Source organism: Stenella coeruleoalba, assembly GCF_951394435.1.
Source record: "Stenella coeruleoalba genome assembly, chromosome: 1".
Lineage (NCBI taxonomy): Eukaryota > Metazoa > Chordata > Mammalia > Artiodactyla > Delphinidae > Stenella > Stenella coeruleoalba.
Window position 1 is genome coordinate 124,141,808 of NC_137169.1, and position 25,834 is coordinate 124,167,641.

General features: G+C 61.7%; 1 protein-coding gene across 3 annotated transcripts in view; it reads left to right on the forward strand.

Annotated features, from left to right (window-relative positions):
* Nucleotides 1-25,834, forward strand: part of SYT2 (synaptotagmin 2) — an 83,592-nt gene that overhangs the window by 38,963 nt on the left and 18,795 nt on the right. For 2 of the 3 annotated variants that reach the window (XM_079900018.1, XM_079900015.1), the window contains exon 1: nt 8,561-9,399. The exons of the other annotated variant lie outside the window; for it this stretch is intronic. The gene's annotated coding sequence lies outside the window, so the exon portion shown is untranslated. Of the gene's footprint in view, nt 1-8,560; nt 9,400-25,834 lie in introns of those variants that run through there. 3 annotated transcript variants of the gene reach the window in all.

Sequence of the window (25,834 nt, forward strand, 5' to 3'; positions counted from 1 at the left end):
ATGCCTCACAGGTGACCCAACACCCACCTCATGCTCTCACCCACCTGCCCACGCCTGGGCCGGCTCCAGGTTTCCCGTCCCGCCCGTGAGTGCCCCCCCCCCACCCCGCGCCTCTACATCCAACCCTTCACTCTCTTCCTCCGACATCCCGTCACCCGGTCCGGCCACGGCCGCCTCTTTCCCGGGTCCTGCAGAAGCTGCTCACTCTGCCAGGTTAATTTCTGGGTAGCCTTCAAGCCTCAGTGCAGGCGCTGCTTCCTCCAGGAAGCTGTCCTTGATCTCCCTGAGAAGTCCCTCTAATAGCCCTATAGCACCATCCCACTCTCCGTCACAGTTCTGACCTTAGCGAAGGTCTGCCGTGTGTGTCTGTGGTCGTACGATCAGTGCCAGGTCCCTAAGTGGACTGAACGCCCCATGAGGGCACCCAGAACCCAGCTTCCTGGGCTTCCGGATCAGAACCAGAAGAGGAGAAAATCCACAGAGGTGGCACCGCGGAGGCCCGGTGAGGTCTGGCTCTCCTGGAGCAGCGCTGCCTTAGCACCAGTCTGCCCCCCGCTCTGGAGACTGAAGCACGAGTTTGCTGGGGGTGCGCTTGGCCTGTCCCAGTCTCCGCACCCGGCCTGATCTCTTTGTCACCCCACGTGAGGTTAAGGGTCAAGGCTCATGACGCCCCACCAGGTGCCGGGATCTGTGCTGCCTCAGGGGGTTACGGTCTGAGCCAGTGGGGTGGTGCAGGAAGGTGTGCAGTGCTGGACGCGTGTGCACAGGACCGTCAGGGGGCAGCGACGGCGTCTGGGCCGCGAGGGGAGCCAGACAGTGAGAGTCAAGGCGGGGAGTGGGCACTGGGAGGCTGTGTGGCGGAAGGTTCAGGAGAGTCGGCGCTGGGCGCGGGGCCGCAGGAGCTGGGAACGGTGCTTCGGGTGGGTGCAGCCGGAAGGGGTGACACCAAGGTCCTCGGGGCAGCAGCACGGAGGTGTGAGGCCGTCGTGCCGTCAGGAGGTGCGCACCTCCCGCAGATGCTGGCGGGGGGCTGACTGCATCACCGGCTTGGGAGGAAGCCCCAGGCACCGCGGAGCTGGGAGGTGTGGCAGTGCGCGTGCGTCCAAGGCCAGCTCGAGCCGCAGGCACTGTGCTTCCTGTGTGTTTCCCTCGGGGAACCGGCCACGGATGTTCCTTCAGGAGAAGAACCTGGAGCTCAGCGTCTCGTTCATTCGAGCCCCACCGGGAACATGAGGCAGGCCCGGCTCTGCAGTCGAGGTCTTTCCATGGAGGGGTGGGTCTGCGGCGGGGGCTGGCGGTCCTTCTTGCCAGCTCCTTGGGTGACTCTGGTGGACGGAGAGGCGGAGGACCCCTGCGCTGCAGCGAGCTCCCGCCGTCCCACCGTGGGGGAGACTCCTGTCACCACGCACTTCGTGCACTGTGCTCGCGGAGGCCGAAGGCACAGAAGACAGCCTGAGCGTCAGCGTTGGTCTGGGACCATGTCCCGCGGAAGCCAGACGCCAGCAACTGAGGGAGACGTGGGAGATGGAGCTGAGGGGCTGTGTGGTGGGTCCTGGGGGGGCAGCGGAGACGGGGGCTGGAGCCCTCGCGTGTGCACGGCCCCAGCGCTCCATGCTCTGCCGTCACCACCACGCTGACACACGCCTGCTTCTCCCCACAAGCCAGGCGGGGGGCGCGGAGGGGAGGCACCCCTTCCCCAGCATCGGCTACACCAGCTCAGCTGAGGGCCAGGGCCAGCGAGCAACAGGCAGACCCGCAGGTAGGTCAGGGCCAGGGCGTTGGGTCGGCTGAGACTCTGCTGTTGCCCTTTCTCAGGAGCTACAGAGATCTCTTTCTGCTCCGATGCTGCCACAGCCCAGCAGCCTCTCACCCAGGGCCCCAGGTCTGACGCGCCTGGAGGGGCAGCTCTGTGCCTTACAGGCTCTTAGTGGGCAGAGACCTCGCCGGCATCTGTGCACTCTCGAAGGGGAGGGGCTGTCAGCTCAGTGTCTTCTCTGGTCGACCGTGATGTGCTGTCTGGTACCTGAGTGTCTGCTGGTCACTTCAGACGCAGTGGGGGGTACGGTGGCTGCAGTCCACACTCGTGCCTTGGGAGGGACGCTGCTCTGTGCTCTTTCCTCAGGGTTGGAATCTCTCAGATGGGGTGTGGTGGGAAGGCAGGATGCAGGTGTAATAACTGATTTATCTTTTCCTTAAAGTAGATAATGGCTGATTTGTCAATACAGCTTTCCTTTGGGGGAAAACCCCCAGAAAAAACAAACAAAAAAACAACCGCTCTCCCGGCTGAGGTCGGTGGGGATGGACCCCACTTCAGACTCCACAGTCAGCTTGCGTGGCTTAGTAAAGATGTGCCTTAACTTTCCAATTCTGTAAAATGGGTAGAACGATATGTGGCTAGAAACTCGCACCCGAGACCTTTAGGAAAGAGAAAGGAGATGGTTTGGGGACATTTCACAGCTGCTCAGACCTGAGATAGAAGCTATTAGAGAAAGAAGCACTGAGGTGGTGAGAACTGACCAGCCTGAGTCCAAGTCTGGGACCAAAGCTGGTTGCTGTCCCTTGTTAGGTTACTAACATCTTCAGAGCGTTTCTCCATGTTCTATGAATCAGTGTGTTCCAAAGGCACATCTCCCGTCCAAACCCCCTTCCTGAGGTCCAGGCCACGTTTCCAAGCGCCTCCTGGATATTTCCTCCTGAATCTGGCCCTGCTCCCCACGTGGACTCCCAGCTCGTACCTCCCTAGACCCCTGCCCACCGTGCCCCTGCTTGTAATGAACGACCTCATTCCCCTTCCAGTCACCAGCCAGACCCAGGAGCCGTCCGACCCCCGTGTCCCCTCACCCCATCCAGTTGCCCAGCGTGGGGTCTCCCCCTTAGCCTGGCGGGGTCGTCTCCCCTGACCCAACAGCCCTGCTGCCTGTGTGGGTCAAAGCTGGTCCCTTCAGCCCAGCCGGGCCACACGAGTTTTCCTGTCTCCCAGTGCACATAAAGTTATGTTTACACCATCCTGTGGCCTCTTCAGTGTGTGGTGGCAGGATGTCTGAAAACACAACGTGCATACTGTAATTTAAAAATACTTTGTTGGTAAAAATGCTAACCATCACCTGAGCCTTCAGCTACTCTCGTAGGAACATCAAAGACCACTGCTCACAGATCATAAGTACAACACTAATGAAAAAGGTTGAAATATTCTGAGAATTACCAGATGTGACACAGAGACACAGAGTGAGCAAAGGCTGTTGGAAAAAAGACACCGATGGGCTCGCTCGTCTCGGGGGCTGCACGGACCTTCTGTTAGTGAAAACGCAGAGTCTGCGAAGCACAGTAAAGGGAGAGGGCCTGTGTGTGAACCCCCCCCCCCTCCCCCGGCTCTGCCCGGTGCCTCCATGCTTGTCAGCACTCGGTGCCCGCGCCCTGGCTGAGCACCTCCCCTTCCCAGGGAGTTCCCATGGCTCCGCCCCCTCGAGGCACCCTCCTCCCGGTCCAGGCCTCCAGGTGGACAGCTGCCCTGAGCCCGTGTCCCTTGCTCCATCCTGATGCAGACCCTCACGGGCAGGGGTTGTGTCCCAGCTCTGTCGGACTGCTGTTTACACACCCCCAGTCACAGGAGTCAGTTATCCTGGCTTCCCGAACTCTCTGGGAAGATCCTCCGAGCTCAGACCCAATTCCTTTTCCTCTTGGGGGTCTCTCCCAAACTCGGTGGCCTGCATGTCTGGCCTGAGTCCGGAGAGACCTTGGAATCGCTCCCATGCCTGGGAGAAGCCTGTGTGGGAGTGGCCTTTTGCGCAGCGGGGGCTGGAACTGGGTTTATGGCCGCCGGTGGTCCTGGGCAGGGGGAGTGGCCTTTTGCGAAGGGGGGGCTGGAACTGGGTTTATGGCCGCCGGTGGTCCTGGGCAGGGGGAGTGGCCTTTTGCGAAGGGGGGGCTGGAAATGGGTTTATGGCCGCCGGTGGTCCTGGGCAGGGGGAGTGGCCTTCTGCGCAGCGGGGGCTGGAACTGGGCTTATGGCCGCCGGTGGTCCTGGGCAGGGGGACCTGAACCCTGGCTCTGGCACTTCCCAGCTACGGGAACTGGGCAAATCCTTTGCATTTTTGAGCTTCGGTTTTCTCAGCTGTGAGCTGGGGACAAACACCCGTTTTATAAGGTAGCTGTAAGGATTAGGTAGGACCCAAGTGCCCACACCCCGTCCAGCTTACAGTTAGGAATGAGGGGCCTAATATCGATCAGCGAAGCAGGTGGCGGAGGCGGGCAGGGTGCAGCCTCTGAGCAGAACATCAGAGCTCATACCCTGCGTCTTCTGCTCCCTTGCTGTGCGACCTTGGGCAGGTTGCCGTGTGACCTCTGTCTGCCTCTGTAAAATGGGAATAAGAAACATTAAGCACACACTCGGTGTGTCTCCTGTCATCACCATCTCAGAACCCGAACCTGTCCACCTGCTCCTCCAGGAAACCTCCCCACCCCCGCCGGCCTCACCTGGCCAGCGTCCCAGGAGCCTCCGCAGGCTGCCCGGCGGGGCGCCTCTCTGCTGGGCGGCCGCTTGTCCACTTGCGGCTGGGCTGTCTCGTGCCCCCCGAGACATTCTCACTCTTTCAGAGAGCGAATGAGAACACTCAGGGGTGAAATGCTCCTTTCGGGGGTAGGTATCCCAGCAGGTGGCCGGGGCCCTGCCCTGCTTCCCAGGTCACCGGGTCAGAGGAGGTCAAGGGCCAGCCACTCTCCCCCTGCTGTCGGGCCCCTCCCTCGGGCCCTCAAGCCCTGTCGTGGGGTCTGGCTCACTGTCAGCTGCATTCCTTCTCTCTGACCATTTCTTCATCCGAGACCCCCATTTAACGGGTGGCAGATACGCCACCCCTGCCTGGAGCCCAGCTGTAGACGCAGTTTGTTTCCCCAGGTGCCGCTCGTTAGCCCCACATCAAGTGGATGCAAATAAATTCTCGGATCAGGGGTGTCAGCAGACTCCTCAGGTTTGACGTGGCCCATCCTGCACCCCTTGTGTCACGACATATGAACCGCCTGGCACGTGGAAAGGCACTCGGTAAACAGGAGCTGCTTTTCTGTCTACCCATCTGTAGAGATAATATAAAAAAGAGCTAACACTTACTGGGCACCCGTCACATCCCAGACACTGTTCTAAGTTTTTTAATGTGTTTTTACTCATGCAATATTCACAGTGATTGTATGAGGCACAAACAATTTTTGTCCTCATTTTACAGAGGAGGCACAGAGAGGTTAAGTAACCTGCCTAAAGTCACACAGCTGCTAAGCGGCAGAGCCAGGGTTCACTCCCAACGTCTGGCTGCGGAGCCTATGTTCTTAACCCCGACAGCATCCACCATGTGGCCGGGACGGCAGTGAGGGTCCCGTCCTTCAAAGTCTGTGGTCCCAGACTGCTGCTTAGATTGTCCAGTGAAGCCCAGGGGGAGGAAGGGAGGAGGGAGGGGGAGGGCCACCGTTAGCACGAGTGGTGGTTACGGCGGTGACTGCAGGATTTAGAAGCTCTTTGCAGAAACCCATTTGATATAATTCTGGAAGGAAGAGCTGAGGATCATTACTTTGTCTGGACAGGTTTGAAGTGGGGAGGAACTCGGTCAAGAGGCTTTAGAGAGGCCTCTTCTCCCTTCCCTCCCTCCTCCCTCTCCCCTCACTGAGCTGGCCGGGCTGGGGATTGGGGGAAGTTTCTAGCCAGGCCACCGTGGCTACTTCCCCAGGGGACCAGCTGTGGGGTGTCAGGCCGTAGGGCTGGGGAAGGGCCGTCCACCTCCCTGGCAGCGGCCTTCACGAAGGCCCAGATCAGACAGAAAGGAGGACATGGAAGGGCAACAGGAAGCCAACCCAGGGAGACGGCCAAGGCCCCTGGGGCCCCCTCCTGACTGCCCCCACCCGATCCTGCAGGGCTGGCCTCAGCCCAGGTCTGGGGCAGCTCGGGGGTCTCTGCAGAGGAGGCGCCAAAGGACCCCTCCAGAGGCTGGGGACGCGGATTTCACTGGACGTGGCTTTCGGGGAGATGCTGACGCAGAGTGTGACAGAGGCCACCCTGCCTCCCGGCTCTGCCACCGGGGCTCCACACCCGGGCTGTGCTGGCACCCGAGGCCAATGCAGGGAGAAAGCAGAGAACCCGGCTGCCAGCACTGGAGAGGCCAGGCCTGGGCGGGGAAGGAAGGAGTGGCTGCAGCCGCTCTCCGCTCATCCCGGAAGCCGGGGGCCGACGTTAGGGTTCAGGAGCCGCTAAGTGAGAGGGGGCTGGGGGTCAAGGAGAGCAGATATATTTGGTCCCTGGGGAGAAGGCTGGCAGTAGAGCGACGTGTCCACCCTCTGTTCCTTCTTTACCAGCAGAAGCTGACACCGTGCGCCAGCCACGGCATCGCGCTGGTCTCTGTACGTACATCACTCCTTGAATCCCCACAGTAACTCTGATTTAGAATTAGAGTTAGAATCCCTGTGGTGCAGGTGAGAAACCGAGGCTTAGAGAGGTTGCCCAAGATCACACAGCATCCGAGCGGCAGTGCCAGGATTCCAGCCTCAGAACCGCTAAGATTTATTGAGGTCCTTCCCACCTGGAGCTCACGGTCTGGGGACGGGGAGATAAGAACAAGAACAGGCGACAGGTGCTGCAGAGGAGAAGCATGGTGCAGGGGAGGAGGCGTCGGGGAAAGACTGGCAGGATGAAGGGGGTGGTGGGTGACAGTGTGGGTGGAGGGGACAGCGTGGCCAGAGGTTCTGTGTGTGGCAGGAAAGAGCACAGCCCTTTAAGGACCTGCAAGGGGATCAGTGCAGCTGGAGCACAGAAGGCAAGCGTGGCAGTGCCAGGTGAGGCTGGGGGCTGGGTAAGGGCCACATCTAGTGACGTGCACCGGAAGCCGACGGGGGAAGACAGGGTAGCAGGGGCAATGGCGGGGGGGAGGTAAGGAGCCCCCGGGAGGAAGAGGCGCAGCTATAGCTGTGCACTAGCCTGTGTGGACCAGGGGAGGGCCAGTATGTGGGGTCACGGGACCCGACTCCGTGCCTCACTCGGCACGGAGACAGGACCTTGGGAAGCCTTTGGGCACTTCCTGTGCCACAGTGGAGGGAAAACCTGTCCCGTCCTTGCCTCGCTGCCTCTGGGATTGTTGAAAAGACTCAAGTGAAATCAAGGCTGTAAGCCGTTTTCACCGCCGCCCCCCCACGCCCCGGGAGAGGGGTCCTCTGGTGCTTGAGAGGCTCCAAGCTGCCTCTTTTCAAGGGGCCTCGGTGCTCCCACCTCCCCGTCTAGATCCCGGCCCTGCCTGTGCACATGTCACCTGACCCTTCAGAACCCCAGCCCCCAGCAGAAGGGTGCAGTGGAGGGAGCGCAAACCTCAAACACAGGTACCCTCCGGAGGAGCAGACAGCCCTGCCCAAATGCTTTGTTTTCCCATCATGAGACCATTTTATCAATTCTTGGACCATTTTACTGGAGGCAGCTTTGAGTGAGGCTCAGGGATCTTTTGATCCATTTTACCAGAGGGAGCCATGAGGGCCATTTCATCCATCCCCCTGCACCCAGCAGCATGATTGTCCAATCATTAAGCCACAGGCTTTCTAATCAAGCAGGATGGCATCCTGGGACCCTGGGCATCAGGAAATCCCAGTGTCCGACCTGAGTCCAGCGGCAAAAGATGCTTTTGTGGGATTTCAAAGGAGAAGCATTTCCTTCTCCAGGGAGAAGCAGAAGAGGGACAGCCAGGTGACAGGTCCCCCCTCAGTGTGGGAGACCCGCAGCTGGGGTGTGGGGTGTGGAGAGGTGGGGGGAACCCCCTGGTGTCCTCCTGCGGAACAGCTGACCTTGAGCCCTTGACCCTCAGGAGGAATGGTGAGGGGTCAGCAGCACTGACTAGAGGGTCTCGGGCATCAGTCCTGTCCCCCTCTTCCCGCCCACGTGCCCCTCAGCCAGGTATGCGGGTGGCACACGCCCTCTGCCACGCTGGCAGCCTGGAAACGCCGAGTCAGCGTTTTCTGCAGACCAGGGTCCGTGCCTGGCTGGCTCTAAAGGGAGGCTGCAGCCCAGCGAGAGCAGCGGTGCCGCCGCCGCACTGCAGTGGCCCGGCTCCCAGCGATGTGGCTGGCGGGCTGGGGACGCAGGGAGGAGGGAGACAAGGGGGGTTGCAGGTACCAGGAATTCCAGGGGTTCCTTGCTCTGACTCCGCGGAGATGAGGAGCCCCGAAGCCTGAGTAAGGCCTCCCCCAACACACAGGATTTGGGGGTGTCACTTCCTGGGTCGAACCCCAAACTTGATCCAGGATTCTGAGTATGCAGACCGGGAGCAACCGGGGAGGAGCTGCTGAGAGCGGAGGGGAGGGGGGAAGGTGGGGATGGGGGCCGCCTGGCGCCAGCGTTAAGTGCTGCGCGGCTGAACTGGGGTCCTGAGATCTGGGCGGTGGGCGCTGAGGGCCCAGTGTGGGGTTCAGGAGTGAGACCAAGGCACAGAGGCGACCCCGGGCTGGCGTCCTCCCTGCCCGTCCCGCCTTGTGGGTGTGGGGAGTACCTGCCTCTGTTCAGGGGGCCCAGGCCTCGCCTCCTCGAGAGGGAGAAGCGGTGGGTTCTCATGAGGGAGCCGGTCCGGGATCCTGTGCCCCAGGCGCTTCCTCCTCCCCCGCAGGGCCCCTCCGCCCGCGTTCTCTCCTCCCCGAGACGCGGGGGGCGCGGGGGGGAGAGCCCTGGGCACCAGTCGGGACTCCGTGCTCGGACGGGTGCGGGGGTGCTGGGCCGGGGCTGTCGGGGCTCTTGGGCCCGACGCCCCGCCTCCCCCGCCCCTTTTGTCTCCACCGCTCCTCTTCGCCTCCCTCCCTTTTCTTTTCTTCCTCGACTCAGGAAAACCTTCATCCGTAGCCCCCGAAGCAAATCGGCTCCCTCCCACCCGTTAGCTGGTTCCCGATCGCGGGGAGGCCCCCCGCCCGCCGTCCTTCCCAGCCAATCCCCAAGCCCGTGGGTGGCGGGGTGCTGGGGGGAGTGTCGCAGGGGGCGCGCGGCGGGCGGGAGCGCCTCCGCAGCGACGGGCTCCCCGAGGGGCTCTGGGGTCGCGCGGCCGGCCCCGCTCACCGCAAACTTCTCCCCCTCCCCGCCCGCGCCCCCGCCTCCTGCCAGCCACCGCCCCGGCCCGAGAGGGGGCAGGATCGCGGGGCGGGGACCTGCGCTACGGCCGGCGGGGGTCGCCCTCGGAGGCTCGGCCCGCGCCGCGTGCTGGCGGATGTGAGGAGCATCTGATTGGCCGGCGGGCGCGGGGCAGGTGTTACTACTGCGGCGCGCGAGGGAGCGGGCGGGCGGAGCGGAGCCGCAGCGGCCGGGCACCGGGAAGGCGGAGAGGGGCCTGGACTCCGGGAGCGCGGCGTCCTGCCCGCTGCCCTCGCCGAGAGCTCGGGCTCACCGCGCCGGAACGTCCCCGGGTAAGAGCGGCCGGGCGGGGCGGCCGGGGCCGGGGGCGCGGGCGGATGCAGGCGCCCACCTGGGACGCCCGGACTCTGGGCTCGGCGCTCGCGGCGGATGAACCGGGTGCGGGACGGGGCTCCGGGAGTCCGCTTGCGCCGGAATTACCCTGATGGTCCCTGGGGAGGTGTCCTGAATTATCCCAGGAGCCCCTTTCCGAGAGCCGCGGGAAGGGCGCCGCGGGGGGCGGATGGAGTGGGTGCGCGTTGGAGAGTGAGTGCGGGCGCGGGACCCCCGCGGAGACGGTGAGGGAGCGGGGCGCGCCGGGGACCTGGCGGAGCACGGAGCTCGCTTCCTTTCCGCGACCCCCGCCAGGCCGCGGCCGTCCGGGCGGGGGATGGGCGGCGGCGTCTTCCGCCCCTTCCTCTCCACGAAACTTTTTAATGCACGAGCCAGCGCGCTGCCCGGTACATCGGGGGAAGCAAGGACCCCAGGATCCTGGCAAGCGGCGGAGCTTGGAGAGACCAAGGAGGGGGTGGGGAAGGAGCAGCAGGGCAGTAGGAGAGCAGGCTCTACTCATTCTGCTGTGTGACCTTGGACGAGCTGCTGCACATCTCTGATCTCCGGGTGATGGGGTGCGTGGTGCCCCAGTGGGGAGCGGGGACGTGTGGGGGCAGGGCAGTGGGTGAACAAGCCCACGGGCGCACCTGCCGGGCCTGGGCGCTTAGAAATGAGTCGTCTTTGTTCTCCCACCTGTCTGCGGCAGCTCAGCGCTCCCTTCCTGAGGGCGGCGGGGGTGGGGGGTGCGGTGTGGAGCTGCGCTCGCAGCGTGCCTGGGGGGAGTCGGGAAGCTTCCATACCAACCCCGCCTATGACCTTGGACGGCTCACTTATCCCTCTGGGCCTCAGTATCCTCATCTGGAAAATGGGGGTTTGGAGTTCATGGTGTCTGAAGTCCCCCTCAGTCCTGGCCCGCCCGCAGGTGAGGTGAGCTCAGCACATCCCTTCTGTGACCTAGCCTCTGGGGAAACTGTAGCTCCCTTCTCCAACAAGGCAGCAGGGCTGTGAGACTCAGAATCTCCCACACTGCCCACCCTCTTTGTAGGGGCAAGGCCTCTCCTGGAGAAAAGTCCCAGTGCTGGACAGGAGGCCTGTGGGTTCAGGGGGTGTCAGGGGCCTCCCAAGGTCACGCTTGTGTCCAGGATGAGGTGGAGGTTCTGAAAGGTCTGCACCGTGATGGCCCGTAGCACCCCTCCGTGCACCTCGCTGCCCTTGCCGGGAGAGTCTAACCTGACGCCTCCTGGGGGTGCCTCTGGCTCTGCTCCAGTCGAGATGCGCAGTAGCTTCTCACTGAGCCTCAGGGTGCTGTGGTGAGGGTCCTGGTTTAAGATAGGAGGCCTGAGTCTGATTCCAGGTGCTGCCTCCCATTTGTGTGACCTTGTGTGACCTCGGGCAAGCCCGTTTCTTGCTCTCCTCGCCTATACATGGAAGGGGTTGAACTAGGTGGCTCCCCGGGACCCTCCCAGCCCTGCAGTCCTGTGGCTGCAGTTCTGGGCTGGAGTCTGATCGTAAGAAGTGGGCTTGGCTGGGTGGTGGGGCAGGTGGCCCTGGAATTCCCAGTGCACATCTGTCTGCAGAGTGGAGACAGCTGGAGAGAATTACTCGGTACGAGTGGGCCACTCGGTATGAGTGCGCGCCCCCGCCATGCGTCCTCGGGAAGCCCGGGCTCACTGGTTAGTGGCTGCGTGACCTTGAGCAAGTTACTCTGTGTCTCTGAGCTTCAGTTAGTTGTCGGACAAAATGGTAACAGCTGTGGTGTTTTAGGTTGGCGTGAGAAGTAAATGAGAAACACATGTACGACGCTTAGTCCCGTGCGGAGCCTTCCAAGTCCCGAGCCCGCAGCTACTGCCAATGAGAAATATGAAGACCTGCGGGGAGCGGGGCCAGAGGCCGGAGGTGGGGGTGGGGATGGACTGGCGGTGTGATCTCCCTGCAGCTTCCAGAGCGTCTCTGCAGAATGGCGACAGCGGCGCTGCCTGCCTCTCCCTGTCTCTGTCTCTGTCTCTGTCTCGGATCATTCGCGTGATTCTGCAGCAGAAACTTCACGGGAAAGAAAGAAAATGCTTGACTGCCCTGTAATGTCGCCTCTTTTCTGCTGGTTCCCCCGGCCCCACCTCCTGCCACACCTCCCATCCCTTCTGCGGTTACAAGATGGGCTTCACTCCATCCACCCCCGCCCCCAGCCTTGGAGGAAGGAGCCGACTGGAGCCGAGAGGGGGTGAGGCTGGCCCCCTGGACTGACAGCCAGAGCTCATCTGCACCCAGGGCTGCAGCGGGAGAGTGGCAGAGGCACCGGCCCTGCCTGGGGGCGCTCTCGGGACCCTGGGGTGTCAACACGGGTGCGCTGGTGGGTGAGTCGTGGGGTTCCCATGGACTTGCCGTGTGACCTTAGGCAAGTCGCACCCCTTGGGCCCCTGTTTTCTCAACTGCAAAGTAAAAGGTTGGTTTAGATGCTCGAAGGGCCTTCTTGCCTGTGACCGTGTGGGGTCTGCCTTTGCTGAGGCTGGGGGCGGGGTGTGTGGGAGGTTTGCGGAGTCACGCGGGCACTGCCTCTCACCACCCCTCTGTTAAGGTCCTGCGACAGCCTGCGAGGAGATGATGACATCTCCTCAGCAAGAATGCTGGGGCTTAAGAGCAAAGGCTTTGCAGACAGACAGGTTCAAACTCCTGTCTTGGCTCTTTCCATACTAGCTGTGTGAATTGGGGCAAATTACTTGACGTAACTGAGGCTCAGTTACGTCATCTGTGAAATGGGAACAATGTTACCTACTTCTTAGGATTCTTCTGAAGATTACACGGGAATAATTAATGTAAAACTTCTGGGATGTGGGGAGTTCTTAGTGTGCATTGAGTGCTGCACGAGGAATGGGCTTTTTGAGGTTCTGCGTCATCACAGAGGGGACTCAGGCTAGCGGAAGGGCGGGGTGGAGCCCACCGTCCCGCAGGTGTTGCCATGCGCAGTGCTGAGGAGCCCCACCTTCCACCATCCTGCTCTCACTCGACTCTGCCTGGGGCTTCAGGAGCTGCTTCTCGTCACAGGGCCTTGGGGGGCAGGGGCTGCCGGCGGAGGCCAGTCTGCAGAGAGGAACTGGGAGGCTGACAGAAGCCCCTGGTGACAAGAATACAAGGCAGAGGCCCGACAGCCTCCGCTCAAGGTTAGTGGTGAGGAAAGGGCTGGCAAATAGGGCCTTGGAGAAAAGGCATCACCGCCCACGGGCCACGTGAGGTGAGTGGACCCCAGCCTGGGGCGCCGGAAGGGACCCTGGGGGTCATCTCATTCAGTCTCTGACTTTGATGGTGGGGAAGCTGGGCTCAAAGAGGGGGAGTATCTTGCCCAGTATCACACGGCATCCGAGCACCAGGGACGGGGCTGCACCCGCCCTGTGGACGCTCAGTCCGGTTCCCTTTCCACTCTCCCCGTGAACCACGGAGCAGTTACCTTCCATCTCTTCTAAAATCAGAGCACAGGGTCAGGGGCCTTGACTGAAGCGGAAAGGATGTGAGATCATCAAATCCAACATTCCCAGGTCGCCGGTTAGAACACTGAGGCCCAAGAGAATGCAAGGGTCGGCCTGAGGTCGCCCAGAGCCAGAGACGCATATGCTCTGAGGCCCGAGGTCTGCCAGTGACACCAGCTGCTCCTCTGCTTCTCTTGGGCCTGACAGGCTGCACGGCAGCAGGACAGCCAGACGTGGAAAAACAAACCCCACGGGCTTGGGCAAGGGAGAGAGGACAGAAAGGCAGAAACACTACTTCCAAGACCCAGATTTCCTCTCTTGGCTTTGTCTCTTGGCCTGGCTCTGCCGGCCCTTCTGAGCTGTTCCGTGACAGCCTCCCCGCCCTGTAGAGAGGAGACAATAGCCAGCCCGCTGGCCTCGGTACCATCCGTGACACGAGTGCAAGAAAGTCAATATTTGCCCAGTGGCAAAGGAAGGGAAATCTCGTCCGATTTGGGACGAGAGTGAGGGGAGTGATTCTGCAAGGCGAGGTCGCGGCGCCCGGGGCCTGCGGCGTCAGCACTCGGCTTCTAAGGCAGCCTTTGGACCCACCGTGTTAAATCACCCTTTGTGTGTGTCTCGGAGAGCCTGCACCCCGCCCGCAGCCTGACCCCCGATACATTTCCCTGACTGCTTGCAGCTGGCGCCCGCCCCCCCCCCCCACCCCCGCCGGCTCCCTGGAGGAATGGACTCCTGCAGAAAGGCCTCGGAGCAGATGGCCCCCCCAGAGCGGGGCTCAGGCTCGCTCCTTATCTGGCCCCTGAGCCCAGGGAAAGATGTGGAAAAAGCCCTTGTGGGGTCAGGAGAGGCTGTGCCTGATTTTTTTGTCCTGCCTTTGTTTTGTTATCTTTTTGTTTTCCTTCTCTGCATCCTGCTTGCTTGTTCTGTGTCCTGAAGTTGGGGAAGGGCCTGCGGGGGAGGAGGGCCAGAGCCCGGAGCCTTTCCTCCACGGAAATGCAGTTCTTGAACCCACGGCAGCTGCCGGCTGCTACGGTGGCTTTTGTGGTCGCCTGGGATCGCACCTTCACAGGTTAACGAAGGGAGCTTTGGGAAGCAGAACGCGTACGGCGCGAGGCCCTGGGGCCCGCACTGGGCGCGGGAGGGGCTGCGTGCTGTGGGAATCCGCCAGGCGGGAGGCTGTGGGTGGATCCACCAAGCCCCCTTCCTCTCTTGGGAATGCTCTGGCTGTGCTGCCTGCCCCAGAGGGGCCACGCCACGTTCCTGGTGGTAAGGGCTGCCGCCCAAGGCTAACCCCGGTCCCCGGGCCCCCAGACGATCACAGGGCTGGCGGTCCCCGGAGACCGGAGAGCTAGGGCGATCGATGTCCCACGTGGACCTGGGGCAGCGGCAGGGAGACTGAGGGAGGGCCCCCGCCTTCCTCCCGCCTTCCCCACAGCCAGCCCTGCGACCTGGTCCGATCAGCCGTCCGGCAGCAGCAGGGGCAGCCTGCAACCTGTCTGCCGGGACCCCTAGTGCACAGCCCTGGGCGAGAGCGCAGCGCAGAGCGGACTCCCTGCGTCTTCCGGGGCCCTGGCCCGTCGGGGTGGGGTGTGAGGGCCTGGCACGTCACAGGTGCCTGGCACCGCCACCCAGGCGCCAGGCGTCTTGTCCGGATCCCACCTCCTGCAGGGCTGTAACTAAGTTACTGAAACACTGGTCGCCTCAGTTTCCTCATCTTTAAAGTGGAAATGAAATAGTGTGTACGCCGTACGGTAGATGAGGATTCAGCGTGTTAATATTTATGTGAAGCTCTGAGAACGGTGAGAGTATGAAGATTTCGCTGTTGTTATTGTGGTGCTTCTTCAAACCGGAGGGACACTTGGTAGATAGAGAAGCAGCGTGGGAGCCTGGAGGGGGGGGCGGTGAGGCAAGGCGGTGACGGTATTTGGCCAGAAGGACCTGGCATCCAGTGATTTCGCTGTGCAGTTACCGCGCGTGGCCCCGGGCAAGCTGCGTCTTCCTGCCCCTGGACCTCAGTTGTCCCCTCTGAAAGGTGGAGAAGGGTGACCGCCTCCCTCGCGTCCCCCAGGGTGCCCTGGATGACGGTCTGAGGCGCTGCCCTCCTCCCGTCTCACCTCTGACCCAGGCGGGCTTCCTGGTGGAGGCTCTGGCCGGTTGCGCTGTCTACAAACAGCCCCAGCCCCAGTGCGGCGCTCTCCCCACAAGGGCACGCGGGTGCTGGGTGGCTCCGGGCTGAGCCCGCCCTCTCCCAGCGTCTGCACCTCCTCGGTCGGCATGCTCCGGGCAGGAGTGTTTCTGGACGTGGTCCCCGGTTGTACAAGCAGAGAGTTGGGGGCACGTCTCCTTCGAGCTGGGACACCAGGTTGGTGACCCTGAGATGGGCGGGGGGCCCTTCCTCCTCCCCCGCGGCCAGGCTGCGTGCAGTGCCAGGAGGCGGGGGTGGGGCAGACGGTGGCTCGAGGCAGGTCCAGGGCCCTGGTGGACGGCACCCTTGTCCCCTCCCTCGCCTGCCGCCTTCCCTCCTGCCTGCTGACGGTATTGGGCAGGTGATTAGGCCAAGAGCCTCTGCTGAGGACGGGAAGTGACAGGCTGCAGGCGCCCAGGCCACCAGCTGAGTGGCGCCCACTGCCCCGTAGCCCTCTGGCTGGTCATCAGGGTGAGGGGCAGGTATGGAGAGGAGAGGCTCCTTTAAGTCTTCGGAGCTACTCAGGGCCTTGGAAATGTCGCCTCCTCAAAGCCTCTTCCCAAATATCATTTTCCCGGAGCCCTGACCTTGCTTTGCCAAGGTCACCTCCAGGGTCACCTCAAAAGCGAGCACAGCCCCCAGAGCCCACTGCGTTTCGTCCGCCCCCCCACCCCGGCTTCCTAAAGAAGGTGTGGGGCTTTGGCTGGAGTGTAGGGTCCTGGTCGGGTGCCTGTCTCCTCTGACCTTGGCCATGACCTTAGATCCCATGGAAAGTCCTCCCTCAGGAAGCTGGAGGTGTGATGAGAGAGCTGGGAAGACTTCCTGAGGGGTTCCGTGGGAGAGGAGTGAAGGCTTTTCCCAAGGTGTTTGGGAGTCAGGCTGGATTCGGGCTCGGGAGAAGCTTCCGGAAAGAGCCCCAGACTCGGAGTTCAGTACCACAGAGTCCAGAGTCAGACCCTATAGCCGCCTGCCCAGGCTGCGGGCCGATGCTCGAGCTCTCTGAACCCATCACCCTCCTCAAAACTGTGGTCGAAGCCCCTTACCTTACAGGGGTTGGTAGATTTTTTACTTTTAAAAACGGCCTTGCTGGGATCTAATTTACCTACTGTACGGGCCACTCAGCCGCAGCGCACAGTTCAGTGGGTCTCGTGCAGTTACGGTCGCGCATCCACCACCACCACCCAACTTCAGAACGTTTCTCACCCAAAAAAAAAGGGTAAACGTTAGTGGTCACTCCTGTTCTCCTTTTCCCCAACCTCCAGCCAACGGATAATTTGTCTTGCGTCTCTGTCAGTCTGTCTCCCTGGACGTTTCACGTAAATAGAATCGTTCATTACGTGGTCTTTTGTGACTTGCTTCTTTCACTTGCATATATTTTCAAGGTCCAACCACATCGTCTCATGTATCAGTCCTTCATTCCTTTGAATGGCTGAATAATACTCGGTTGCAGGGAGAGACCGCAGTGTACTTATCCATGCATCTGTTAATGGGCGTTTTGGTTGGTTTTTGAGTGTTGTCAATGCTGGTGCTGTGACCATTCGTGTAAAGGTTTTTGACAGGACAAATGTTTTTCTCTTGGGTACATACCTAGGAGTGGGATTGCTGGGTCAAATGGTATCTAGTCTGCTCTCTGCATCCGTGGGTTCTCCTCCACACCTGAAGATTCAACCAGCTGTAGATTGAAAATATTTGAAAAACATTCCAGACAGTTCCACAAAGCAAAATTTGAATTTGCCACATGCCAGCAACTCTTTGCATAGTATTTACATTGTATTAGGTATCATCAGTAATCTAGAGAGGAGTTGAAGCCTGCCGGAGGATGCGCTAGGTTATACACGAACACAGCCCTGGTTTATATAAGGGACTTGAGCGTCCTTGCATTTTGAGGGGTCCTGGAAACCACTTTCCATGGAGACTGAGGACAACAGTACTTAAAAAAAAATTTATTTATATTTTTATTTATTTATTTAGTTGCTCCGGGTCTTAGTTGAGGCAGGCAGGCTTCTTAGTTGCAGCATGCGGACTCTTAGTTGCAGCATGCGTGTGGGATCTAGTTCCCTGACCAGGGATCGAACCCGGGCCCCCTGCATTGGGAGTGCGGAGTCTCACCCACTGCGCCACCAGGAAAGTCCCAACGGCACTTATTTTTAAAGCTGCTGTTTACTGACCCTGTTCTGAGTACTGTATGTGGACAGCCTCCTTCAGTTATCACAGTTCTCTGTGAAGCAGGTACTATTATTATTCCCATTTTATAGCATAAGGAACCTGGCGCTCAGAGGTTCCAAGGATACTTGCTGGGGAGCCAGGCTTGAACCCGACACGCTGGCCTGAGTGCGATGCTGTGGGAGTGTTCCCTGCCCACCACGTGGCTCTCCTGGGAGGTGGCCAGACCCCTGCATCCTCTGTCCCCGGGTGCAGTTTTAGGGGCTCCTGTGTCCCCCCAGTATGGAAAGCCTCCCACATGCTCTTAAGAGGCAGAGAGGACCTTCCACCTGGGGTCGGGGCGAGGGAGGCATCCCAGCTCTGACTCCCCTCCTGACTTGGGAAGAGATTTCCCTTCTCTGGGCCTCATTTCCTGCTGTGCAGCAGGGGCTGGGGTACCAGATCCCGGGCTTCCTTCCAGGTCTTACCTCCCGTGGAGATTCTGCGCAGTCTTCCCAGCAATGCTTCTCCCACCTAGTGTGCCGACCAGCCAGGTGGGGGCTGAGTGCGGGGGCGGGAGGAGGGGGCACCCCAGCCGCCTTCTGAGGCTCGGCCCTCCTTCCTGGGCTGGGCCCGTTTGTGGGAAGGTGCTGTGCACACGGTAGGTGCCCAGTGTGTGCTGGCCGACTCCGAGTCAGCCGGCCACGTCTGGCGACACCGGGAGAGGCAGCAGCGGCCGCTGTGCATCTTCCTTCTGCATGTCCGCGTCCTGCAGCCTTTCCCGGCCCTCCCTCCGCTCCGCATTCCCACTTCCAGAACCTGCTGGTCAGAGCTCCTCCTGGATCCAGGCCAGAGCTCCTCCTGGATCCAGGCGCTGTGTCCCGAGCCTTTAACCCGGAGAGGGACCAGCGGCGCCTCTGGGGAAATGCCTTCTGCGAGCTGGCAGGTGGCGGTGAAGGGTGCCAGTGGCGGTCTCCTCCAGAAGCCTGCGCGCCGGATGGAGAGGATGGGCTTCTGTGGCGGCCCAGACCCGGGGGACCACCGGAGTGTCTCTGGGCAGGCGGCTGGCGTGTCCCTGGGTCTCGGCTCTTTCCCTGCCTGAGGCCGGGGCAGTCCTGCAGGCCTGGCCTGCCTGCCCCGCAGCTCTTTCCACTGAGTGTGTCCAGTCTCCAGGGTGGCCTTTCCCGCCTGTAGTTGCTGAGCTCCCCCCCCACGCCGCGCCTGTGCCTCCCACTGTTTTTAAGCTCCGTGGGCCCTTTGTTCTTTTTTTTGGCCGCCACCCAGCTTGCAGGATTTTAGCTCCCCGACCAGGGATCGAACCCGGGCCACGGCAGTGAGAGCGCTGGGTCCTAACCACTGGACCGCCTGCCTGCCCCGATGCGCTCCGACACTCACCTTTCCCCTCACGCACTCAGGGGGCTGGGCCAGGGCTCCCTTTTCTCCTGCCCGCACCCCCTCCACCGTCCCTCCATTGGCAGGAGCCCGGCTGGTCCCCATCTAGTCCAGACTCCGCCCTGTCTTGTGGCCCGCTCCCCACGGGGTGGCAACACGAGACGGAGCCCAGGCCCCAGGGCAGCCACCACCCTACCCTGACCCCTGTTCAAAACCCAGAGATGGCACAGTTCAGACCACCAAGTCAGTAAATGGTGTCATCAGGCTTTATCGGGCATGTGAGGACCGGCTGTGAACTGGGAGCGTTCAAATTCAAAGACTGGCGGGAAGCTCGGGCGGGATGCCCCAGGGTGGCGCATCTGGTGCCGGGAGAGCGCTCACCCTTCACCGTGGTCGCCCATTGCAGCAAGGTTTCCAGACACCAGGGGACTGGTCGAAAGTGACAGCAGGCACACGGCAGTACAGACAGGCACACAAAGTTTTTGGGTTGTCTGTGCATCTGAAAGTTACGTTTACACCAGACTGCAGCCTTTTAAGTGCGCAATAGCGTCATCTCTGTAAAAACAACATACGTGCCTTGATTACAAAACACTTTATTGCTAGAAGATGCCCAAACACCTGCCCTCGTAGCATCAGAGATCACTGCTCGCGAATCCCCTCAGCAAATATAATAACGAAAGTTTGGAATATTGTGCAAATTCGCAAAATGTGACACAGACACAAGCGAGCAAGGCTTTCAGGAAAATGGTGCTGCTGGACGCGCTCCGCGTGGGGCTGCAACGACCTTCGGTTTGTGAAACGCACGCTATCTGCGAAGCACAGTAGGGTGCCGTGTGTCTTTGTCTCCTGCGGCCTTTAGGGCGATGGCTTGTTTCTTTTATGATTGTCAGAGGCATTTACAAGAAGTAACCTGGGTTAAGGTTTGCTTATGTTCATGAAATAAGCTAGATTTACTTTTGCTTACGTGGCTTAAATGGTTTTGTCTGCTCAGGGAATTTCTGAAGTCTAGTTTCTGTTTTGTATTTAATTTTAACACCGCCAGGCTGTCCCTGCAAGAGTAGTGATGTTATAAAGAGAACCGTTGGGCTCCCCAAAAACTGGGTGGCAGCTTCCTCCTGAGGACAAGCTGCTTGGGGAACCGGCCACTTGGCAGTAGGGGTGGGATGGAGGTGTCAGGGATTTAGAGATGTGAAGGGTTAGAAAGGGGGCCTTGAAATTCATCTAGGCCAACACTGTGTCGCTCCCTGGCTCATGCCAGTAGTGGTCTATCCTCAGCTTGAATACCCCCAATGACAGGGCACTCATTACCTTACAAAACCAACGTCCCGTCAGGATTTCGGCAAGTGCTGGGGCAGAGGTTCTCCCCTCACTCTGAGCCTGAATCTGTGCTCCCGCACCGTGAAGCGGGGGGCCTCTGGGGAAGGTCAGGCCCCCAGCCCTTGGTGCTGCTGGAGTTGCAGGAGAAGCAGAGGAGGCCGCAGGGCAGCGTCTGGGCCGGGAGAGGCGTGGTGGGATCCTTCCCTCCACGGGGACCTTGCTCGGGGAAGGGGCCACCACGAAGAGCGAGATGCTGTTAGGAGAGACCGCGTTGGGTGCCTGGAGCGTGTGGGACAGAAAGCTAGAAATACGGAAACGGCAGACACCCCAGGTCACCAGCTCCAGGGACGCAGTCTGATGGGGGCCACGGCCAGGACTCGGCGATGGCGGGGGCTTCACCTAGTCGGGCCTGCCCTGCTGACCCCCCCGGTTGACTGGGAGCCAGGCCGCGCCTCCCTGACCCTGTGACCTGGGGCAAGTCTCTGCCCCCTGCTGGGTCTCGTGGCCTCGGCCACGGGTGTGCCGTGTGTGGACCCTTGGAGGCGGCGCGGTGGCCGAGCTCTGTGGGGGGCAGTGTTCCCAGCAGTCGCAGGGAGGGGATAGTCCTCCGCCCACCTCCCTTCCCCTCCTCTGCCCGGGCAGGGGGCTGCGGCCCCGTGGCCTTCAGTCCCAGCTGGGCCAGGGCAGTCTCTTCCGCGTGCTTGCAGGTGGCAGGGTAGAGGACGTTCCCGTGAGCGTGCACCTGGAGGCCTCCGTGTCCTGGCCCAGGGGGCTCTGAGCAGCGCGTCCCAGCGGGCGGGGGCAGCGTCCTGCTGTGTCCTCCCCACGTGGGTCAGCTGTCCCCCCTGCCTCCGGGGGTGGTGGCTCTGAGCCCTCCCATCTTGTTCTGTAGTTGTCAATGGCCGTCCCTGCCAGGTCTGTCTCTGGCCTGGAACTGGTCAGCCCCTTCCACGCCTCCCAAACATCCCGACTCTGCGCCTCTTCCAGGAAGCCTCCCGGGTGGTGCTGCTGGTCTCGCTGCCTTTGCCCCATGGTCCCTCAGCCGGAGCCCCTGGCACCACGGGGGCAGCAGGGCTGGGGTGGACCAGACCGGGCTGGGGTGCCGGCCATGCCCCCCAGCTCACGGCTCTTTCTCTCCTGCACGTTCTGTCCTCTTCTGATCGAGGTGCACAGAGTGCACGACTGAGGGGTCCGCACTCCTGTGCAGACACCCAAGACGCCCGGAGGCCCCCACGTCCCCTCCCATCACTGCTCTCCACGCTCGCCTGTCACTGCAGCTGAGGTCTCGTTTCCGCAGCCCCCCCACCCCAGTTCTCCTCTCCCTCGCACCTCCTTTATGGGCCCTGGTACCCAAAGCCCATCCCCGGCTTCCTTCTCCCCGTGACTGTGCTCCTAGTCCCCTTGGCACCTGTGCCAGGGACTTCCAGGGCGTCAGCTGCCGTGCCCCCCGCTCCCAAGCCACACACCTGCCCGCCGGCTGCTGGGCTACACCACCTGGCGGGTTGCTGGCGCGGCGAGGGTTCAGGGGGGATGTCCGGGGCGTCTGGGCGGCCTGGCCTCACCGCGTGCGGTCCTGTCATCTGAGGGTGGACTGGGGCCTAGAGAAGGAGCCGACTCTGCTGCTTCCCTGGGGAGGGTGGGGTCGGACCCCTCCACCCACCCAAAACAACTTGAAAGCTTGAGCAGGCAAGACAGAGCCGGACGGCACGAGTGTCTGGGCAGCTGGAGGTGGGGGAGGGGGGTGGAAGACTTCGCAGTGTCTGGACACAGGTGGGGAACAGCTGGGACAGGGCGACGGCTCAGGAGAGAGGACCTGGCCCAGAGCGGGGCCCCGGAGGGCGGCCGGGCTGGGGCTGGGGCTTCACTGGGAGAGGCCCAGTGTGAGCTTGCCCCGGGCCGTGGCGTGGTGGTCGGGAGAGGCCTTTCTGGCCCTCCCGCTGGGCCGTCTGGGCTGCGGGGCTGACCTCCCGTCCTCGGGGACACTGCTTCCTAGGTTTGCATCCACAGAGTTCTTAGTCGGGACTTTCCAATTGGGATTCTGCTGCATCTTTCCCCTCCTCCGGCCTGTTGGCATTCTGAGGACACGTCTGGCCGTCCTGGTCCCCAGGTCAGGCAGGAGGAAGCTGGCTTCTTCAGGGAGGATAATCGTGTCCTGGGATTCGCACGAGACGGTGAGCTGTCAGGGGTATTGGCGGAAACAGGCATCTCTGTGTGAAGAGTGAAGGGCATGTCTTTTTTTTTTTTTAATTAATTATTTTTATTTTTGGCTGCGTTGGGTCTTTGTTGCTGCGCACGGGCTTTCTCTAGTTGTGGCGAGCGGGGGCTACTCTGTTGCGGTGCGTGGGCTTCTCGTTGCGGTGGCCTCTCGTTGCGGAGCATGGGCTGTAGGCGCACGGGCTTCAGTAGTTGTGGCTCAAGGGCTCAGTAGTTGTGGCTCGTGGGCTCTAGAGCACAGGCTCAGTCGTTGTGGCGCACGGGCTTAGTTGCTCCGCGGCATGTGGGATCTTCCCATACCAGGACTCGAACCCGTGTCCCCTGCACTGGCAGGCAGATTCTCAACCACTGCGCCACCAGGGAAGCCTTGGGCATGTCTTTTCCCCAGGGCCCACCAGGCGTCTGGGAGGAAGGAGGCCCTCGTGGAAATGGGGGGGACAGACTGCATCCTCCTCACTGACTCCCCGCCCCACCGAGGGCAGACAGGGCTCCTGGCTCAGCCCCCGTGCTCAGCCTGGTTGCTCATCTCTGAAGTGGGCACCAAGCACTGACCTCACGGGGCTGAGCGTGGAGAGAAACGCAACGTGGCCCTCGTGGGGCCTCCCCCTGCCCCCGCCCCGTCCTCCCACAGTGGGACCTGCTGGCTGGGGAAGGAGCCCTGGCGGGGGGGGGGGGCTGGGAGCTCAGCGTCCACGCCCTCAGGGAGGCCTCCATCGTGGGGAAGAGGCCCTCCTGCTGCGTGCCCACCAAGGCCTGAGTCTGGATCTGTGGAGCTGCTGAGGGGCTGGCCGCTCAGCAGGGAGCCTGCAGGCACCTGGGGGAGTGAGTGAGAGTGAGGGTCAGGTGGAGGTTGGATTTCCAAACAGTCAGACGTCCAGGGGTCCTTCTCAAGGCTGGACAGGGCAGACGCCGCCACCCTAGGTAATCAGGGAGGTGGTGCTCACGCCTCAACCCCCCGACTCTCTGGAGGCTCTGAGCTGCCCTGCCCCTCCCCAGGAGCGCTTGCTTATCTTCCTCCTGTTGGGCCATCCGGGACCACAGGCCCGCCCGCCCAGACCGTGGCCGCTCGGCCCCAGGGTGCGTGGGTCTGGCCTTGACGGGCCTGCCTCTGCTGCGGGTCTCCCTCTTCTCCCTGAAGCAGGATGGTGGTTGCGGAGGGGAGAGGGCAGCGCCCGGTGGACCCCACCTTCTCAGTTACCTGCTGCCAGGCCCAGGGGGCTGCTCACACGAGAGGCTGCCACACGGGCAGGAGTGACCAGCCTGAGGAGTGGGCAGAGCTGAGAGGGAGGGGCGCCGGCCTCAAACTCCCACCTGCCCCTCCCAGCTCCCCTGCTTCCTGGACAGAGCCGCCTGGGCTGCTGGGCCGCACCTGCCCCCTCGCTCTGGGGACACAGGGTCAGACGATGCGCATGTGTGACGCAGGGGACTGAGGAAAGGCACGCGTGTGTCCTGGGGTCCACTTTGCACCCAACGCACACGCGGCTTCATCTCAGCGGCTGCCCCGGGGACGGTCGCCTGCCCTGCGCGGAGCTGAGGGATCAGCTCTGAGACAGAGCCCGCCTCCGGGGCTGCCCGGCTGGGATGGTCTGGTTCCACGGTCCCCTCACTCCCCACCTCGTGCTGCCCACAGAGGTGACGTCGTCAAGCCCGGGGCCCCTGGGAGGAGGGATGCCGCTCTGCAGAGGGTGGAGGGAAGGGGGCAGGTCTCCTGGCACCTTCGGAGGCAGAGGCCCCTTCGCCCGAGAGGCGGGCCAGAGGCGACAGTGACGCCAGCGGATGCGGGTGGCCCGCGGCTCTCCCAGCCCCCAGGCGCTGTGGTTGTGCCATGTGACCACCCAGGGGCTCCCTCATCAGGGTGTAGCCTCTCGCCCCAGGGCGCCTCATGTTCCCACGTTCGGCCATATAACACGCATCACAGGGTGTTCACACGTCACGCGTGGTGTCACACACGTGCCTCTCCGGTTCGCCTGCTGAGGCCCCTCCCAGGTGGCCCTGGGGCCTCCGTCCTCCTGTGTGACCTGCGGTCCCGCCGTGTGTGTATGCGTGTTTGGGGGGTAGGGGATGGCGCCCAGGCTCCACCGGATGTGGAGGCCCCGCCTGCCAGGCTCCACGCGGGCGATCCGTGAGGGGATCGGCGGTCTTCTCAGAGCCTGTCACCCCCGTCACCCCTGCCCGCTGCTCTTCCCCCCCCACGGCATGCACACACACTGTACACACCCCCACACACCACACACACACTGTACACACACCACACACACACTTCACACACCCCACACACACTGTACACACCCCCACACCACACACACACTGTACACACCCCCCACACACCACACACACACTGTACACACACCACACACCACACACACACTGTACACACACCACACACACACTGTACACACCCCCCACACACCACACACACACTGTACACACACCACACACCACACACACACTGTACACACCCCCCCACACCACACACACAGTGTACACACCCCCACACCACACACACACTGTACACACCCCCCCACACCACACACACACACTGTACACACCCCCCACACCACACACACAGTGTACACACCCCCACCACACACACAGTGTACACACACCACACAGTACACACCCACACACACCACACACACATTATACACACACCACACACACACTGTACACCCCCACACACACCGCACACACACTGTACACACCCCCCCACACCACACACACACTGTACACACCCCCCCACACCACACACACACTGTACACCCCCCCCACACCACACACACACTGTACACCCCCCGCACACCACACACACTGTACACACCACAGACACGTACCACATACCACACACCACACATACACACACATGCCATATGCACACGACACAGACACACCTCACACACACACACACCTCACAAACACACACACTCTCTTATGCTCACATTAAAAGGCATTTGCTTTCAGCCCAAACCCTCGTCCCAGCTCCTTTGGGGGGGCCGTGTGTAGCAGACCTTGTGTGTCAGAGCCCGTAACGTTTAGCCAGGAAGACACTGTGTCCATTTTTAATGGTTTTCACTGAACACGTCATTGTGCATCTGGAGGAAGGATAATGGGCCGTGGGGCTGCGGTCCTGTGCGCAGGGCGGGTTTGTGCCGTTGGGTTATCACTGCTCAGTCGGGGAGTGGGGCTGCCCCTCCTGCCCGCGTACACAGCACGAGGTCGGGTGCCCCTGGGCCCCTGACACTCGGGGGGCCATACCAGGCCCAGCCTTGCTCCCCGCTCCTTCCCACAACCTGCATCCGGCAGCCTGTGGTCCTCGTGTCCACGGACCCCCCTCAGTCACCCTTCGTGGTCCACCCTTCCCCACCTGCTCGCTGAGACCCTGAGGCCCATGAGGGCGCCTGTGGGTTTGGGAGACACTGCGGGTGCTGGGTGGGGTCGGGCTGTGGTCCTGCCGGGCCCTGATGGGGTGTCCCCGCCCCCTGCCCCCTGTGCCCGAGATAGTGGCTGTGGTGCACCTGGAGGGGCGTGCAGCCCTTCCCCGTGTGATGTTTCACACATGGGTTCTGGACCGCGTGGTGTGCAGGGTTCCCCGGGCTCTCGGGGTCCGGGTTCTGCTCATCTGTGATTTGTGAATCCTGCACCCAGATTCCAGGTCCAGGGAGAACAGCCCGTGGCAGATGTGTGGGCCTC